This window comes from Dermacentor variabilis, unplaced genomic scaffold (assembly GCF_050947875.1).
Source record: "Dermacentor variabilis isolate Ectoservices unplaced genomic scaffold, ASM5094787v1 scaffold_12, whole genome shotgun sequence".
In the NCBI taxonomy this organism is placed as follows: domain Eukaryota; kingdom Metazoa; phylum Arthropoda; class Arachnida; order Ixodida; family Ixodidae; genus Dermacentor; species Dermacentor variabilis.
The window spans coordinates 12,862,086-12,880,284 of NW_027460280.1; the positions used below are offsets into that span (position 1 = coordinate 12,862,086).

Below are 18,199 nucleotides of genomic sequence, written 5' to 3' on the forward strand. Positions count from 1 at the left end.
GTTCACGCACTTCCAAGGCGTTTCCCATGCTCGACTTGATCGTGTGTATGTTTCGACGAATATCTGGTCTAACATTCACAACTACGCCGTGAAGCCTGTATTTTTCACAGACCACTGTTTAGTAGCTGTTTCATGGGATCCCCGAAAATTTCGCAGGTTTGCTCCAAACTGGGAACTGTGGAAACTTAATACACAACTTTTGCGAGAGGAAAGTTTTGTAAACAAAGTGAAAAAATTATAGCTAGAAATAACGCAATGTCAACAGCTTCCTTAGTTTGCTCAATGGGAAATGTTCAAAAATAGAGTAAAAAATGAGGCGATTGCCATTTCATGTGAGCTGCCTCAAAGAAAAAAAAGCTCAGAAGCATTATCTTCATGATCTACTTCACAAGCTGCACGCTTTCGAAAGCCAGGAACCAGGGTTGTATAGTGATGAAATAAACACAGTTCGCGCACAAATACAGAAATATGAGACGGAAGTGTACAAAGGAGCAATGGTGCGTTCACGCACGACTCGCTTCACAGAGGAACAGCCCACAAAAAGGGCTCTCGGTGATGAGAAGCGATACGCGCTTTCCAAGCAAATATTAGAAATTGAGTCTGGTGGGTCTATATACACAGACACGTCCCAAATAATAAGCCTATTTGAAGCTCACTATAAAGATCTTTTCGCTGCAGTTAAGCCTCAGAATGGATACGAAGAAAACGCTGATCTGTTTATTTCGCTTATGCCACACTTAGAAGAAGATGATCGACTCAGCGTTGATGGGCCAATAACTCGAGAGGAAATTAATTTTGCCGTCGAAACGCTGCAGAAGAACAAGACGCCTGGTCCTGATGGCCTTAGTGCTGAATTTTATATAAAATTTCAGGAATTCCTGTGTCCTTTTCTGCAGCAGCTTTTCGAGGCAGCCTATCAATATGGTGAGCTTCCTCCATCTTTCTATCAGGGCCACACAACCTTAATACCAAAAAGCACTGATGATGAAACAATAAAGAGAGGAAACGGATATAGGCCGATATCGTTATGTAACGTGGATTACAAAATATTTGCAAAAATACTGACAAATAGATTGCAGGCAGTCATTACTAAATTAGTAGGTGATCATCAAACATGCGGAATTCGAGGCCGCTCTATACAGACAAATGTTCATATCGCACGTTCAGTCCTTGAGTGCATAGAGGGTAGTACGGATCAAGTAGCTCTTCTCCAGATTGACCTCGCCAAAGCCTTTGATAAGGTTCAACACGAATTTTTATTCCAACTACTGCGACATCTTCAGTTAGGGGATGTATTATACAATGGTATAACTCTTTATTATAAACACTGCACTACAAAGTTAATTGTGAACCGTACCCTCTCAGATATAATACAAGTACAGTCATCCGTTCGTCAAGGTTGTCCGCTCTCGCCTTTACTCTTCGCCATATACTTAGAACCGCTTTGCTCAAGCGTACTTTGCGACTCGAGCATTAAAGGATACATGTATGCCGATGAGGAAATTAAAGTGCTAGCTTAGGCAGATGACATTGCCTTCTTTTGCGTCGATAAGCCAAGCATTACCAAGGCGATAAACGCTACCCTGCGTTTCTGTGAGACTGCAGGAGCTACTGTAAATTTTGACAAAAGTAGAGGCTTTTGGCTAGGCATGTGGGCGCTCACTCCCTCTGTATTCGCGATTATTCATTGGAATCAGTCTCCGTTGCGATATCTTGGAGTGCACCTCGATAACTTCCGTAATAGTGGACCTCATTGGACGTCCACGATAACCACTATCCGTCGAAAGGTGACAGCCTGGCAAGGACGTGATCTCTCCATTTTTGCGAGAGCTAAGGCATGCAATACATTTCTCGTTTCTAAGCTTCTTTATGTTCTGCAGGTCTTGCACTGCTCACGTGTCCATGTCCAGGCATTTCATAGAATATTTGCATGTTTTATTTGGCATTCATCATGGGAAGCCATGAGAAGGGACAACCTTTTTCTCCCGCTTGAAAAGGGAGGCCTGAGTCTTGTGTATTTGTTTGTGCGACAATTGGTCATGCGCTTATTTTACCTCAAAAATGTCCGTCATCCATTCCTTCTCGCAGTTAATCGAGCACGTCTTGCGTCACACCTCCCTTTTCTTTTTGTGACGACAAACTTTGCTCAAGAACTACCGTTATGGGGCTTCATAAAGGAACTTATCGACACTATTTCATTCTTAAAAGCCAGATTCAACCTTGAACATTTGTTTACCGTTAATCGCACGTCGCTAAATGTAGCACTTATAGATAACCTTTTCCCTGAACCTCTGTACCGAAAGCCGTATCTGTCTCTATTTGGTCAAGATGTTCTTTGCCGTGTCCGTAGAATGTGCATTGCGCCAGCAGCGAAAACGTTTTTCTTTAAGCTGCACACCTCCACACTGCCAGTTAAAACGTGGCTTCAGGAAAAAGGACTGTATGTACCCTGGAATACAAACTGTAGGCTTTGCAATCAACCCGAGACAATAGAACATTGCTTTATATTTTGTCGTGACGCATTTCTTTTTTGGGCCATTTTACAAAGAACTATCAAAAAAGACTTTCCTCTCACATGTTATGGTATCCGGTTCCTTCCTTTCAAAAAGACAGCCAGTAATACACCATATGATTTGTTTATGTTGTTAGGACTTTATTCATTATGGAGAAGTCGAATGATCGACAGACATGCCGAGCCACCTCGCTCGACAAGGTCTATCTTCCGAGAAGAGACTGCTCAAGTCTGTACTGTGGTGGCTACATATGATCCCGTCCCTGAATGGATTTCGCGTCTAGACGCTTGTGTTTGTTTGCCAGAATTTTCAACTGTCATTGGACTGTATACTATCTGTGAATTTGTTTCTCTTGTATATTCATATGTAATGTAACTGCATTGGTTTGACAGTACCGATAATTCCATGCAATAAAGAAAAAAAAAACTCGTGGCTGAGTGGTAGCGTCTTGTCTCACACTCCGGCGACCCTGGTTCGATTCCCTCCCCGCCTATCTTGCAAGTTGCTTTTATTTATAAATTGCCTTCCGTCATTTTTCGCTCACCGGCTTTTCTGCGACACGAGCTCCTTAACGCTATCGCGTTAAAAACGTTAGGCATTAGGCTGCTTGAAATACGCACTGAAGTCTGGTTTTCTCCGTTGTCAGTTCTCCGTTCTCCGTTGTCAGGGTATAGATAGATAATGAGAGGGTTTTTTATGAAGGACGTGTGAATTTCGCAGTTCTCGTGATTAGTTGGGTGCTTGCTCTCTCTGTCTGTTGTGCCTTGAGCTTCGTGTGGTTTGTTTCCAGGAGGTGTCACCTGGCAGGCCTTGGTGCGATTGGAGAAACAAAGAAGAAATTCGAGGTCTTACAGGTCTCCTTGAGGTGCTTGGATACTGCAACTCCTTCGAGACCTCCTGTGGCGGCGGACGGGCTGTTATAATCGACCTTCCCCAAGTTTTCCAAGAAGCCATCGACTATCACATCTGGCGGCAGGGGATGCCCCACCAGGGACACGCAGCTGTCACGGTTCATGTTCACGCCTCATCACTCATCTCGCTTCAAGAGAGCAACGGCACCCTCCTGACCGCCACGAAGTATCCACTTATCGATGACAGGGTCCTCGTCGAGAACTCCCGGACAAAAAGCATCGATGGCAGGTGGTTGCCTGCTATTGTGACACGATGAAGACCGGTGCACAACGTGTCCGAGAAGCACGATGATGAGCGGCGAGGGATGATAGAGGTGGTGAACGATTCGGCGTTGGTGTTTGGCCAGTGGATTCCCTTAACGAGGGAAAGAGGGGTTATTTAAGGCCGTCCTGGCCCCGGGTTAATCAGAACCGCTCGAGACTCCGATGAGAGTCACAACCCTGTACAAATGAGGTGAATACATTCTTTTTTACTTTTTTCATCTTCACGATGCCCGGCTTCGTCGGCGTTTCGCGATTCTTGCGGTGAAGACCCACCTCACCCGGTCGAGATCGTATCAGTACCAAGCAGCATTTCCTTTCGTCATTGTGTACCCCGCCCCCAGTCCGAATACTTTTTTTTAAATTTGAAGTGAACAAAATGTCCCGCTCCCCACTGTACTCTCGATTTAAAGCCCTGACATGCCAACAGTATGCAGGTAATGTTGCACAAAACTTCCGACTATGTACGTTCGAACAGCTTGCACGTGCAGCTTCTTTTTTTGTTAGCGCTGATTCAGAATAAATATTCTGTGATTGAAAACAAGCAGTAATTCCACCATTCGACATATTATTCCCCTATGATATTTATGCTCCTTTGAGTTGCAAATACGTGTTACGTAAAACCCATTTCCCCGTCCGTGAAACCATAAAAATTTTAAGGACAACATCGGCATGTTACAAATTGCCTAGACATTGCACCGCAAGAATACGCAAACACTACCAAGTAGAACAACGAGCACTAGATTTGAACGCAGTAAGGAAATTTGAACGCTATAGATATAGTGAAGATTTGAACGTTATAAAGAAATTTATGTATAAATATAACTTGGAAACTAAAGAAATGCGGGCACTTTGCACTAGTGGTGCAAGGCTAGGTCACAGCGAAGGCAGTTCCGGCCACGGAGTAAGACATTTAGGAGGTGAAATTCCCGTCAGCAGGAGCGAGCGCGGGCGACCAGATAAGGTCACAATTGTTGTATGCGCCGACGGGACCGTATACAGTGGCGCCGCCATGCGGCGCGTCGTAGAAGCCGCAGCGAAAAAAAAAACATGCAGCGCCCGGGCAGGCGGCTTCGGTGCGCTCTCAACGGCGGTAATTTCTTTCCAGGCCGCCAGGCGCCGCCAGCACGACAACGGCTCCGCGGGCATGTGACTTTTTCTGGTCGCCGCAAACAGCGGAGTTTCCACTCCTAAATGTTTCTTGCTCCGTGGTTCCGGCTTTTGCGAAGTGTTGCTAGGTTTTCCCAGGTTTGGCGAGGTTATGCATGGCTTGGGTAGGTTCATACTAAGTGTTGCGAGGTTATGCATGGCTTGGCTAGGTTCACGCTAAGCGTTTCGATGTTATGCGTGGCTTGGCTAGGCTCATACCAAGCGTTGATAGGTTTTGCTTAGTCTTACGAGGTTATGCATGGCTTAATTGTGCTCATACCAAGTGTCGCGAGGATTCGCTAAGTTTCGCCAAGTTCTTGCGAGGTCACACACGGCCAGGCCGGTAAGCCACACAAGCCCCAGCAAGTCACACGCATACAAACCACAGTACGTGCATCACAATTTATTATGTGCTTCAGTACCAGTCGTCTTCATCGTCGATCCGGTCCTCACCCTCGACGTCCGACCGGGTGTGGGCAAACGGCAGGTCTTCGGCAAGCGCATCTTCGCCATTGTAGTCTTCCACAATCTCGTCGTCCTGCTGCTGAAATGGCCGCACGGGCTGCACCTGTAGATTATCGAGGCGAGGCATGGCAGAGAAGCAGGCTTGGGAGGGTACACGAAACCGTCTGTGATACTGCAGTAACTGGCCGTCCAGCAGCGACTCTCAGGACGTCCGGCAGACCTTGATCTCGTCGTGGCCGGTGGCGTCGTGGAAGGCTTGGAAGGCACAGCTCTTCTCGGAGTTCCGCACCGAGCTCACCGTGGAGAGATTCACGTCGAACCAGAGCCGGTCACAGCTGTGCCCGAACTCGATACTGAGGAATTCGAGCTGTCAGCGGCCGTTCCCGCCTCCCATGGCGCGCTTGGCGTTGGAAGTTCTCGGTGACGCACAGGCCCAGAACCGTTTCCCGGCGGCGCCGAGCATTTAGCCGGCAGCGTTCGTTGTCCCTGACCCGAAACTCTAGTTCCTCGGCGCGGCGACGGCGTTTGTCAGCGGCAGCCTCGGCGCGATGGGCAGAATCGGCTGTCCTTCGTCGATCGTAGTTGCGCCGAGCTTCCTTGTAGGTGGCTTCTTTTTCGGGACCGAGTCTTGCCTTTCTCCGGTCGCCCCATGGTAGTTGTACACGCGTGCTCACTAGACGAGAGGCGACACGTCTGTCGGCGCGCCGGCTGCTCAGAGCTTTCTAGTATGTCAGTGACGGCACGGCTAAGCGAACACTACGACCACGGAGAAAGGAACAGAGCAAGAGCGGACACTCGGCGAAAATTGGAAACACGTCACGCTATAGCATTAACGCCGACGAATTGGGGCCGCGAGCATCGAAAAAAAAAAGAATATGAAATGTGATTAACAGTAATTGTCTTATTTTTTATTCTTTCCCGGAAAAAGTAAAAATATCTGCGTATAAATTAAATTAAACTTTGCGGCTTACTTCCGTTGCCTAGCAACAGGCGAACCGGCGAATGACGAACCAGATGTTTGCGTCATTCGTCAGACACACCGCCGAAGCATAGAGAAAGAAATTCAACGCCGAAGCGAGAGAGACCGGCCGCGCATCTGAGCGTTGGACTGTTCGGCCACCCGTCTGCCTGTTTTTCTATTTTGGGATTTAGCCTGGTTTGGTGGCTTCCCGGCGAATTATTGCGTTCTTCGGAACTTCGACATGCCACCACTGCACTATTGGACTGCGGCAAGGTGAGAAACTTTGTTCGACAGTCTGCGACGTACTTCAAGCAATTAGGCTTGACTTGTGACGCAGTTGACGAAAAACAGCGTGGCCGTCGTGGAGCAGTTAATATGAATTAATGAACCGTGCTGGGAGATGTTTGCGACGCTTCCTATCAGCCCCAATATTATTTTAACTAATTTCGGTAGTTTTTGGGCACGCTAGTCGCACAGGGTGCTGTGACGCAGTTTCGCGTGTACTGAATTTTACTGCGACAAGTTTTGGCGCTTTCTCTGACTGCCACCATTATTGAAACTAATTTCACTACTTTTTGGGGTACCTTTCGAGCGCAGTGGGCGTACCTAGCGCTGTGACGCGGTTAGCGAAAATCAGCTCGGGCGTGGTGCGCGGTTTCACGCTTTAATGCACTGACAAGTTCATGGCGCTTCCTCTGACGCCCAACATTGTTGAAAATTATTTTCGATACTCTTATGTTATGAGGCCCGCTCGCCGCGCCTGTTGTGACGCAGCAAAAAGCAGCTCGGCCGTGGTGACAGTTAGTTTGGCGCGTACTGAATCTTACTGCGGCAAGTTTGTGGCATTTTTGATGTCCCCGCAACAATTTAAGCCTTCTTTCGGTACCCACGAAAACGCGAAGAGCAATCGTCAATAGTGATAACACGGGAGTGCGTTGCTTGCGCCTGCAGAACGCACAAGAGATAAGCCAAGGAGCTCAAATGCCAGGCACTAGTAACTCGAAAATTCTGTCTTCTGAACGGCACCCACGCATTTGAGTGCGAGTAGAAGGAATTCTGCGAGCGTCCAGCATGCTCTGGGGACGTATTCTGAAACGTTCGCCGCCGCGAAAGTTTCGCCCTGGCCACGCCTCCGCCGTTACGGCGCGCGCTGAATGGCTGCTTTGACAAAACCGGAAATTCACTTGCGCCACCTGAATTTCCGGTTTTGTCAAAGCAGCCATTCAGAGCGCGCCGCAACGGCGGAGGCGTGGCCAGGGCGATACTTTCGCGGCGGCGAACGTTTCAGAATACGTCCCCTGGTTGAGAGCCTGTGTTGTGGCCACCTCTGTGTACTCGTAGCGTACTATCGCGTCGGTTGTAGCCAAGTTCGTGAAACGCGCCGTAGCCCGCGCATTCGTGCTATTAAAGCGCAGGAAATAAGTCTTGGGAAGAGGGGAATGCTTGGAATTAGAATGTGTTGGTGGTATGTACGGTATTGCCTGAGATGAGTCGGGTATTTTCTACGCCGTGTCTGTAAGTACGAACTGCTTTTGTTTGTAATGCCGCCCATTAACCACTTTCGCACGCTTCGCCTCTACAGGCATTATTCTTACATGTTAATACCAAAATAACGCTTGTAATTTTTTCAGCTCACGTCGTCTGGTGGAGCTTCCTGCGAAAACTACTGCTGCTTACCTGGTGTCACAACGTTGGATGAATGCACAAGAAGCCCACGACGAGCATTTATAAAAAATAAAATAAACATTTCCTCATTCAACAGGGTGTCTTGCGTCTTTATGAAATTGCACGTGGCACATATTCAATGGAGGCTTGTGAAGATCGTTCGCAATCAATTTTGCTTATTAATAATATGATTTGCAAATAAATATTTAATAAATAAAAAATGCAAAAGCAAAAAAGAAAACGGAGCCGGCTTGACGCACACCAGCTAGTATTCAAAACTCGCGCGCACAAAACCGAAACCGGAAGTGTGCTTCAGGTATTAACGCCCACGGCTTGGTGCAGTCAATTCGGCCGCTGGGCTCTATAAGAGTGTCCGCTCTTGTTGTATTCCTTTCTCTATGCTTGGACTTGCTTCTCCTCGGCTGGGGAGAGGGAAGCGCACGCATGCCGCGCCGAGACTGCGCCCTACGCACGTGTGTGATGCGAGCAGGTTGCGTGGGTCGGCTATCCACAGCTGTGCCGCGTTTTCTGTCGGCACGAAACGGATTTACGAAAAGCTTCGCAGCTCCGCTGCAAAACGTTCACTGACGATGCTCCCTAATGCGAAATTTGAGCGCAGCTCTATGCGCGTTTTAATTTCGCGATATGCTGGATGGCGCGGACAATCTGTCTAGTGCGTTGCAAACGGAGCGAAGTGTGGCGTGACTGCCCCGCTAATCTGGAGATGACGAGAGGAAGCGCGTGGGTGAGGCGTCGGCGCGATTCACAGCAGCCGCCGCAGACAGATATCCGCTCATGCAGCGCTTAGTTTCCATACAGATGACGCGCGCTGCTCTGACGCCATCTCGTAGCCATCAACGCCGTAGAGCGCGTCTTGAGCGGCGCTATACGCTTTTTCCCTCCGCTTTCCGCTGCACTCCCCTGCGCTTTCCTATCTTCGCTATTGCCGTCTTTCACCTCGTTCGCTCTTTCATCCTTCGCTGGGCTACGACCCTAAGACCCCGCGCTCAGGAGCCGGATGTCTTACTCACTGAGCTAAACAACCACGCTCGGAGACGAATATATAGGTTTAGTAGACTCAGCCGGTTTTCTCTGCACTTTTTACGCCTATTAACGGTGGACTGCACCTAGGCCTTCGATTCTCCGACGTGCAACGGTGCAACCTGCACCCCCGTGCTCGATTGAACGGGGTGCAGGGCAAGGTGCCGGTGCAATGCACCCTTGAACCTTGCAGTATGTGGGCCTGGCACACCATAAGTGGCACCACCTACACATTTGCTTTTGTGGTGCTGTACCTTTTCTTAATCGGGCAAATCTCATATTAACCATTCTGTCACGTAGTAGTGACGGTGAATAAAGCAGCGAAACTGCGAATGACAAAACTAGCCTTTTATTGGGCGAACCTGTGCCACAGAGAAAGAAATTTCAACAAGACCGGACACTCCCATAGAGCCCAGCGGCCGAATTGACTGTAGCATATCAAGTGAATGGTATTAACTCCTTCCGGTTTCGGTTTTGGGCGCGCGCGTTTTGAACACCATGCAGTTGGTACACGCCGCGCCGGCTCCGCTGCTCTGCGCGGCATTCATTTGTTTTTTTCTTTTTTGCTTCTGCTGAACCCCGCGTGGCCTTGGCGTGGAATCGTTTCATTATTTAGCAGAAATGATTGCGAACGACTTTTACAAGACTGCACTGCGCAGAATCTGTCACGTGCAATTTCATAAAGAAAACGAAAGACGTCTTCTGAAATGATGAAATGTTTATTTTGCTCTATATAAATGCTCGTTCCGTGCTTCTTCTGCATTCATCCAAAGTTGTGGCACCAGGTAAGCAGCAGTCGTTGCCGTACGATGCTCCACCGGATGCCATCAGCTGAAAGAAAGTAAATTACAAGCATGTATCATTTCGGTATATTGACCTAACAGGAGTATTGCGTGTAGAGGCGAAACGTGCGTAAGTGGTGAATGAGCGGCATTACAGATAAATTCACTTTTACGTACATTTCGCAGCAAAGACACCTCCCAAACAATGCCATAAAATCTGAACATCCGATTTTCAAGCACCTCTCCTTTCCCGGGCATTGTTTCCTGCACTTTAAGTGCACAAATACACGGGTGACTGCGCGTTTCCAAAACAACTTGGCCTCAGTCGACACGATGGTACGCCAAGTACACAAAGGTGGCTACAACACAGGCTCAGCCAGACCATGTTACACGCCCGCAGAATGCCTTCTAATCGCACTCAAGTCAGACTCGTGGGTGCAAAGCCTGTTTTCAGTCGCTCAGAATACATAAATGTCATGTTCTGCAGTTCTTCCGTTTGATCTTTTACGCGTCCTGCCGGCGCATGCAACACTACCGTGTTATCAGTCTCGGCAATCGCTCGTCGCGTTTTTGAGACGCGTGAGTACCGAAATAAGGTATATGTTGTTGCAGGGCTATACAATGCCTCACAAACTTGTCCCACTAAAATTCAGTACACGCAAAACTAACTCACTATGGCCGGCTTGCTTTTTTGCTAACAGCTTCACAACCCCAGGCGCGGCGAGCAAGCCTCAAGATATCCCAAAAAGTTACCAAATAAATTACAATACTTTTTCGGGTCAGAGAATACGTCACGAACTTCTACCAGTAAGATTCAGTACACGCGAAACTAACTGCGGCACACAGCCGAGCTGCTTTTCGCTAACTGCGCCACTACGCCGAGCGCGGCCACTGTGCTTGAAAAAAAGTAGTGAAATTAGTTACAATAATGTCTTGGGTCAGAGAAAGCGCCAAAACTTGTCCCGGTAAGATTCAGTACACGCGAAACTGCGTCACACGGCCAAGGTGCTTTTCGTCAGAAAGCCAGGTGCGGCGAGCGTGCCCCAAAACTACCGAAATAGGTTATAATTATGCTTGGGCTCATAGAAAGCGTCGCAAACATCTCCCAGTACGAGTAATTAACTCATATTAACTAGGCTTGGACTGCGGAGTTGTTTTTCGATAACTGCGTCACTATATAGGTTCAGTATTGTGCAGTAAGCCTAAATGTGCTTGAAATGCGTCGCAGACTGTCAAACGAAATTCCTCACCTTGCTGTAGTCCAGTAGTGCAGCGGTGCCGTGTCGAAATGCAGACGGAACACAAGAGAACGTCGGGAGCCCTAAAAACGGGCTATATCCAAAGGAGACGGGTCGCCGAGCGCGCGAGCTTCACATGCGCAGCCGGCCTCGCTCACTCCTGCGGCTTGTCTGGCGCATGACGTATGCATGCGCGTCTGGCGTGCCGATAGCTTGTTGCTAGGCAATGCAACAAAAAGTTGCAAAGTATAAGTTCATTTACACGAAAAACTGTTTCACTTTTAGTGGGAAGGAATAAAAAAATAAAACGTTGTTTGGAAGTTTATTTCACATTCTTTTTTTTTCTGATGCTCGCGTCAACTAACGGATGGTGTTGAAACTAGGCGTGGCGTGTTTCCTGTTGCCAGTTTTTGAAGAGTGTCCCCTCTTGTTCAATTTCTCTATGCCTGTGCCTTTAAAAAACAGGCTACACTCGAAGAACAACGATTGCGGCGAACACAGTGGGCGATCGTCGAAAATTTGCTCTTCCGGTCAAGCACGTCGGCTTTTATACATGAGTCATCGAAGGTTTCATAGTAATCGCTGGTGCCCCGTGTGTCTTCCATAAAGTTCTACACAAATCGTGTCGCACACTTAATCAGATTACACAAGCTTCGGGCGGCAGATAGAGCCATCTAGAACATTCGAGGAACTTCCGATACATGCGGGCGCATCCCGCGCTAAGCGATAAAATTTGTTGGACGGTGAAATGCGGTCACCAGAAAATGATAAACAAGTACACGTGTCAATGCCCCCCCCCCTCTCAAAAGGAATCGTCGCGATGCTACGAACATAACAGGAGAGCGAGATACAAAAGGACGCTTACTAAAGGAGAGTAACAGAAAACAACAAAGTCCCAAGTAACACAGTCCAAAAAAAGAAAGCCCAAAGTTCAGCTATGCTAAGTCCCATAGTTCGTTAGCGCTCGTAGAACTACTTAAGTCGCACAACATGGACTATTTCAGGTCCTGAGAGGTGCCGCTGTGATAGCGAGATGCCGCCTGATACGCTATCATAGTCGAGTGCCCCAATGCGTCAGATGATCTTGTAGGGTCCGAAATAGTGGCGTAAATGCTAAATGCGTAAAGAAGTACAGATGTCAGTATGAATGCGTCATACCGGCGGTACAAAAGAAATGCTAATGCAGAACAGGTTCTATGAAGGCTTTCTTGAAAAATATGGTGATGATTGAACAAAGGCCATCTCTAGGACCACATGTAGAGCCGACTTGGAGGATTGTAGACATCAGGAAAATTCCCACTTGGCGAAAGCTTAACGCCAAACACGCCACATCCCCGATGCGTTTCGGTGGTCGCGGGATGTGCCTTCCGTTGGGGCGTTCCTTCACCGACCGAACTGTCATCGATATCTGAGGGCTCTTGCGCTTCGCGTCGCGCAGATAAGCAGTCAATAAGTTGATAAACATCGATACGGGCCTATAATTAATGATCGGAGCAATTCCCATAACGTTGATAAGGACCGATAATAGTTGGTAAAGGTCGTATCATGGCCGATAAGGTTGATAAGTGGACGTGTCGTTTCGAATACGATAAGGTTGATAACAACCGATAAAGGTCGGATCAAGCCCGTTAAGGTTGATGACAGATGGGGGTTGGTGGGTGTTTGTGCTGGCTAGGTTAAGTTTGATTAGATTGATAATGACACCGGGCTGCGTGGAGATGGGAAGGTGGCGCGGCGCTTGCGCATATTTGGACAACTGCAGTGGAGTTTAAGCGTGAATTTGCATTAACTCAGTCTTAAGCTTTTTACATGATGTTAGCACATATCAGGTCATCAACCCAGGAGACTGCTGCACCTCTCACTAGAGGCTATTGCTGGAACAGTACCACTTGGCACGTGTGTGTCTCCACGCCCTTACGTTGAAAGGGCCCCTAACCAGGCCGAATAGAAAATTTTGGTTATACGCTGGAAGTTGTTACGTGCCCTCTAGGGAGCTGTTACGTCTCAACACCACAAATGCGTTAATTGGACGTTTGCTACAAGGTAAACAACCACCCATGCATCAGCGCCTGTCCAGAGGTAAACGTAGCGTGGACACCGACTCTTGACGGGTCCCACAAAAGGCCATCACTCCACCATTACCTGGCAGCCTGATCGAAGGATAAAAAGGACGGGAACGACGATGACGACCTAGGAGTCACAGTGAATCAGACGTTTGCCACGAATCAAACCACGACCAATCCATCAGTGTCCATCCAGAGTTCAACGCAGCATGGACACCGAGCCTTGACGGGTCCCACAAAACGCCATCATCTGACCATTACCTAGCAATCTGAGCGAAGGATGACAAGGAGGGGAACAACGACGACGACCTGAGAGTCGCAGGTTGCTTTCTTGCCACATATTCCTAACCATCGGGCTTCGGAAAAGCACTGTGGAGTCATTGCGGAGCCACTGCGGAGCCATTGCGGAGCCACTGCGGAGCGTTGCGAGCATGGGCGTGGTATCACAACGGAGTCGAAGATTGTGATTTGCTGCCGAACAGTGCTCAGTTTCCCCAGTCTACTCGCCTAGGGAAGACGATAGGGTTAAAGCGGAGACTTTTCAAGCAGTGAGGAGAGTGGGTCCTGCTTTGAACTCGAAGTTTATCGTGCTCCTGCATGGAGTGGGCTTCCGTACTAGAATCGTGTATCTAAGCTAATAAACATTTTTCCTTCATTGTCTACAACTTGACAGACAAGTTGATATGCTTGGTGGATTCACTGTAATAACTCCACGCTAAGCCGCAACAGTAAGCGCTCTCCGTAAGCGCTGAAAACTATTCCTTTTTTAATTTTTACACAAGCGTTAAATGCTGTTCAAATTCAGCGAAAATATAGCATGTACATGGGTGCGTTCAAGACTCTATGCGTGAGATTCGGGAAACAAGAGGTTAGGACCACGGAGAATTGACACTATATCGTGCAAACCGCAAAGGGTGGACAAATCAGCGGATCTCTTAGGCATGTAGGGCCCTCTGGGCCGTACTTTACGGCGACAAGATAGCCTAGCCACCTGCGGGATTATCTTACTGAGCTATGTCGAATGCTCGGTTGCGGTAGTCGGAAGTTCAAATCCTGCCCCCCCCCCTCCGGTTTCTTTTTTAGGACGGTGTATATGAATTTGACATTCTCCAGTGCACTACATTTCCAGGCTTCGAGTGACGCCAGACACCGGCGAAAGATGCCGAGAGCGAGTGGGGCTATACTAATCCGGGTACAACCAAATTGGGAAGGCCCACTACGCTTGAAAAAAGACACTCCCTCACCAGAACAGGAATTGGCCTCCCTGGTGCAGTATTCGGCCACAACCTCCCCGATGATATCTACAATTAACCCACGGTCCGCAGTCCCCAGCAGCTGTGGAGCGCCTGAGCAAGGCGGCGGTCAGACCTCTAACGCAGCAGAGGGTGCTAAGAATCTCTGGGTACAGACAGGCCACCAATGCACATTGATCCTGTCAACCTTTAACAGACGAACTCTGTCGAGTGAGGCTAGCTTAGCAGGACTCTTTGCAGTGCAGCAGAAGTTGTAATCAAACTTCATAAGAGGTAAAGATTAAAAGTAGTACAAGCCTACACTCCAACATCCAGTCACGACGATGAGGAAGTAGATCAATTTTATGAAGATGTTGAATTAGCGATAAGAAAAGTGAAAACTCAGTATACAGTAGTAATGGGTGACTTCAATGCAGAAAGGAATTCGCAGAAAGGAATAAGCTGAGAATAATGAACACCTTTTACAGGAGACGTGGCAACAGAAAGTGGACCTGGAAAAGCCCCATGGTGAAACAAGAAATAAAATTGATTTCACACTTTCTGCCGACTTCCACATAGTGCAGAATGTAGAATTGATAGGTAGGGTAAAGTGCACTGGTCATAGGTTAGCGAGGGCTACGACACCTCAATTTGAAGAGAGAAAGAGTAAAATTGGTCAAGAAGAAACAGGTCAATTTAGAGGCAGTGAGGGTAAAAGCAGACAAATTCAGGCTGGTACTTACAAACAAATATGCAGCCTTAGGACAGAGAGACGATTATTATGTTATAGAGGTAATGAATGAAACCGTAACTAGTCTGGCTTCAGAGGCAGCAATTGAAGAGCGAGGCAAGGCACCAACGCAACCAGTAGGCAAGCTCTCCCAAGTAACAAAGGACCTAATAAAGAAACGACAAAGAATGGAAATGTAAAACTCAAGCTATAAGATAGAATTCCCGAAACTGTCAAAACTTATCAACAATACGAAAATAAGTAATATTCGAAATTATAACGTGAGAAAGGCTGAAGAAGCCGTAAAAAATGTACGCAGCCTGAAATCAGTGAGAAGAAAACTTGGCATAGGACAAACCAAGATGTATGCACTGAAAGATAAGCAGGGTACTATCGTCAGCAATCTTGAAGATATAGTAAAAGAAGCAGAATAATTCTATAATGACCTGTGCAGTACCCAGGAGTACTGCATTAGAAACAATAATGAACAGGATACAGAAACTTCTCCTATAAGTAGATATGAAGTCAGAAGGGCCTTTGAAGATATGAAAAGGAGAAAAGCGGCAGGAGAAGATGGAATAAGTCGATTTAATCAAAGATGGAGCAGACGTATTGCTAGAAAAACTGGCGGATCTCTGTACGAAGTGTCTATCGGCTGCAAGGGTCCCAGAAAAGTGGAAGAATGCAAATATTATACTAATCCACAAACAGGGAGACGTTAAAGAACTGAAAAATTATAGGCCCATTAGTTTACTCCCAGTATTATGTAAAATATTCACCAAAATAACCTTCAATAGAATATGGGCCACACTGGACTTTAGTCAACCAAGGGAGCAGGCTGTCTTCAGGAAGGGATATTCTAGAATGGATACTCTACATCCTTGTCATTAATCATGTTGTCGAGAAATCCGCAGAGTAGAATAAGCCTGTCCATATGGCTTTCATAGATTATGAAAAACCATCTGATTCAGTTGAGATACCAGCAGTCATAGATGGATTGCGTAATCAAGGAGTACAGATCGCTTAAGTAAATACCCTGGAAAATATCTAGAGGTTTCACAGCCGCCTTAATTCTACACAAGAAAAGTAGGAATGTACCTATAAAAATGGGGTCAGACAGGGTGACACAATATCTCCAATGCTATTCACTGCGTGCTTGGAAGAAGTATTCAAGATATTAAACTGGGAACGTTTAGGAGTAAGGATCGACGGCGAATACCTCAGCAACCTTCGGTTCGCCGATGACATTGTTCTATTCAGCAACACTGCAGACCAGTGACAACAAATGATTGAGGACCTTAACAGAGAGAGTGCAAGAGTGGGGTTGAAGATTAATGTGCAGAAGACAAAGATAATGATGAATAGCCCGGCAAGGGAACAAGAGTGCAGGATTACCAGTTAGCCTCTAGAGTCTGAAGGGGTACGTTTACCTAGGTCACAGCGAATTAATCACAGGGAACCCTGATCACGAGAAGGAAATTCATAGAAGAATAAAAATTATGTTAAAGTTATGAATAAAGTTATGAGCGTCCAAAGGGGACGCTCATAACATCCATCCAGAGACGAGCCGGTCGGGAAACACGTTTCGTATGTTGGCAATGCCTGGTGCCACTGCACTGCTTCAATGCTGGTTGCATTAACGTCGACATTCAGCGTGAGATGGGGTCTGCCGGAATTTTTGTGCTTAGAAACCGGCTACAGACAAGTCCCGGCAATTAAGCGTGATCCGTTATTTGCTGTTCAAATTATGCTGATGGTACATTCTTGAAATACAATTTTGAAAGATTTCAAGTAACGATAATTACGCGGGAAGTAGCGGAAACTGCCTGCTCGCCTGCCTACGCATAACGCCACCATATGAACAAGGCAGTCCTAGCGAAGATTCACAGCACCAGACCATATAATAGGTTGATTTAAAAGCAGATACTGCGGTTAACAGTGTTCACAGTGGCCTTTATGTGTGTTTTTTTATTTATTAGCGCAACATCACCCACAGGGTCAGTAGGGCGAGTGAGCAACTAGGAGTGTCTGCACAAAAATGGAAAGTGCGCAAACACCGAAACATTTACACAAAGAAAGTCCCACATGGCATACAACTTGGCTTGTGGATATCATAATACAAATATACGGATTCCACTCACTGTGGCAATCGATGTAAGCGAAGCTTCCTGTACTGTTTACTTTAATTGACGATATTTAGCGGTGATGCCAAATTAACCACGACAGTTGGTTTGTAGAGAATTACAACTACTCGGAAATATTGATGTTTCTGTGTGTGCTTCCACTACCGCAATTGTAATTTGTTGCGAGTCGCAGGTTGTGCCCATTAATTTTATTTTTGCATGTCTACAAGGCTGTGATTGCCAAAGCATTTTCAGCATTGTAACAAATATTTTCCGCCTTGTAACGGCCCTAAGTATGGGCTAACAGTATTAATAAATGAATGGATGAACGTTGGCGGCAATCGTTTGTGTTCTTTAGCGCTTATTCCAATACGAAAATGGTGAGTTGATGTTAAATGTTACTTTTCCTTCACCACTGCTGTATATATGCGTACTGCACGGAACACACAGATAGCAGTGTTTGCTTGAGCCGTTGCTGTGCGCCATTGTTTAGAGCCTATGAGAAGGTTGAGCATTGTCATTGCTTTCCACGGCACATCGCATCCTGGCGTTCAACCCTAATTGTAATAAGGGACTGTACGTGCCAAAACACAGTTGGATTCTCAGGAACGCCGTAGAGGCACACTCCGTTTTGACCGTCTGGGCTTCTTGCGCCTAAATCGAAGCACACGAGGGTTCTTCGCCGCGTGGAAATGCCGCGACCTCGAGCAGCGCCACACACGCGGCGGGCGCAGCCGTGCGCACCGGACGCGCAGCCGCTTCCGTGGCGTCGTCTTCCGTGCGGCTTTGCGTCCGCACGCCCTCTGTCAGTATTCCGCTTGACAAATTCACATTACGTTTATTTTTGAGAAATAACTGAAACGTACTGTACCGTACCTTAAATTTATTCAGTTTGTCCGCAACCACAGTCGGGTCTACAAGGAGCGTTTTCTTGCCTTCTCAAGTCAACTTTTCCTTCGCCCACCCTCCCCCCATGTATGGGAACGGCGAGCGAAGAACGGTTAAGCTATTTTTCAGTCGTTTTGTGCCTATGTTGCTTATTCTCCATTCTTTGCCTCCTCTCCG

General features: G+C 47.2%; 1 protein-coding gene across 1 annotated transcript in view; it reads right to left on the reverse strand.

Moving 5' to 3' along the window:
* LOC142565934 (protein Skeletor, isoforms B/C-like) overlaps window positions 1-18,199 on the reverse strand; it is a 325,890-nt gene that overhangs the window by 50,806 nt on the left and 256,885 nt on the right. The gene's annotated exons all lie outside the window — the stretch shown is intronic.